Consider the following 2322-nt stretch of genomic DNA (forward strand, 5'->3'; position numbering starts at 1 on the left):
TCCCTCCCTCCCTCTCTCCTCTCTCTCTCTCTCTCTCTCTCTCTCTCTCTCTCTCTCTCTCTCTAATACATACTCACATGTGGGGGGCATGCATGAGGCCAGAGGCCAATATGGGGTGTCTTTGATCTCTACCCCATGTTTTGAGACAAGAATCTGTTACTGAACCTGGAGTTTCCTGACTGACTAGACCGCCTGACCAGCAAAGCCTAGAGAGCCTCTTGTCTCTCTCTGCTGGGCACTGAAATTGCTGGCTTTTTCAGTGGCTGAGGGGAATGAACTGATGTCCTCATGCTTGCTTGGCACGCGGTTAACCGACTGAGCCGTCTTTCCAGCCCCTCTGCTGCAGCCAGAGAAAACTGTCTCAGATTCTGACAATCAATATTGTTTGGGAAACCTAGACTATTTTCCAAACTGGCCGAATCCAGATCACAATTGTATTTTGCCTGATTTGAGGAGAGTGTCAGCCTTTGAAAACAAAGTTTTTGTGTCAACATTCAGATCCCTACAGTTCTTTTGGAAAGAATCTAAGTCATGACCTCATTGTCCTCATTCCTGCCTCTCACTGGCTGATTTTTTTCAGCAGGCTTGGGGCTTCCACACCCTTCCCCATGCCAGTGGACCCTTGTCACGATTTTGAAGTGAAATAACCCTCCGTGTGTTGAAGGCTTGGCTCCAGTGCATGGTACTGTTGAGGACGGCAGGAGTCACGGGGGTGCAGGTGTTGCCAGTGTGCTAATCCAACGGCGACTCACGCTGAACGAGCTTCTAGGAGCCCCGGTGGAGTCAGAGGAAGTAGGTTAGTGGGAGTGTACATCTCACAGGACTCACCTTGGTCCAGCCCCTCCCTTTCCGCTCACTCAGCTCCCTGTCGCTGCGAGGTGGGAACCTCTGAGTGATGCTCTCATTTGCTATATTCCTGAAGCAATGATGTCGGTGCCCATGAAACGAAACCCTTGCAGCACAACAAACCCCACCTCTGTCAAGCAGTTCCTTCAGGTTTCTTAGTGATGGAAAGTGGTGGAAGCCCCATCTCTTCAGGTCTCAGCCCAATGATCGGGGTGCGAGACGCTTCTGTGAACCATCCTAGCTGGGCTAGCACCACTCCAACTCGACAGGAAGACAGAGGTGTCTCTCCAGCTCAGCCCTCACGACCATTGTCTTCCTCTTACCTGTGGCCTTAGTCATCCTCCTTACTCAGAGCTTCCCTGTTTACTGCCGTCCTTGTTTTCCTTACGTGCACCACCACCCATTCCTTCCACATCCTGTGCTTGTAACACACAGACATTGAAGGAAGAAGGTTCCAGAAATTCAGAGGAATCAGTCTCTCACTTACTTCCATCCGGAGTGGCTTTGAGAGCTCTGAGTCTTCCTCGGGCCCTTGTTGACAGGTCCTGACTCTCTGAACTTCTGGAGTTTGCACTTTGGCTCTGATAAGCCAGGGACTGTCCAGACCCTAGGTCCACTCTGATCTCCCTGAATCTAAACAGCACCCAGTCTTTGCCAGTTCTTCCCAGGCCACCCTGCCTCAGATGTCAAACTTCTTCTTCCACCTGTTTGGGACAGGCTTCCTTTGCCATTTTCCCGCAGTGTGTCTGAGGCAAGCTAGCCCATGAGGTCCCAGGAATAATTTTGCCTTGGTCTCCTGTCTTTCTGTGGGGATGCTGGGATTACAGAGATTTGAGCTATGCATCCGACTTTTGTATGGCTCTGGGGATTTGAACTCAAATCTTTGTTCTTGCATGGATGGTACTTCTACCCACTGAGGTCCCTCTACATATCTGATTGAGCATATATTTGCTCAGTGCAGGAAATCTTGAGGTCGGAGGTCTCCTTACCCTTGGATAGTATTCATGGTTTTGGATTTCTTCCTTAAACAAAGACCCATAGCTTTCAGTAGACTCCCAAGGACTCTAAGTCCAAATGTGAATTACTAAATATCACGGATATGAGAAAACACATCTCTGTGCAGATTTGTGGCCTCTGAGGTTTAGACTGTGGAGGGACAATGGATGGGCATGTCTTCTGATGGGTTGATAGAAGCATTTTAAAGTTGTTGTAGAATATTATTTTAAGATGTGTTACATTTGTTTATGCTGTAGAATATTTGTTTAATGATGCAAAGATGTGTGACATTCCTTTATGTTGCATTTGTTTAATTCTGTGAAGCTGTGTTACTTTGACAGCCTAAAGCACCTGATTGGTCTAATAAGAGCTGAACAGCCAATAGGGAGCCAGGAGAAAGGATAGGTGGAGCTGGCAGGCGGAAAGAATAAATAGAGGGAGAAATCTGGGAGGAGGGGAGGAAGGAGTAAGAAAAGAAGG

General features: G+C 48.2%; 1 protein-coding gene across 1 annotated transcript in view; it reads right to left on the reverse strand.

Annotated features, from left to right (window-relative positions):
• Nucleotides 1–2322, reverse strand: part of Ccdc60 (coiled-coil domain containing 60) — a 173872-nt gene that overhangs the window by 17399 nt on the left and 154151 nt on the right. The gene's annotated exons all lie outside the window — the stretch shown is intronic.

This window comes from Microtus ochrogaster, chromosome 2, assembly GCF_000317375.1.
Source record: "Microtus ochrogaster isolate Prairie Vole_2 chromosome 2, MicOch1.0, whole genome shotgun sequence".
Classification (NCBI taxonomy): Eukaryota; Metazoa; Chordata; class Mammalia; order Rodentia; family Cricetidae; genus Microtus; species Microtus ochrogaster.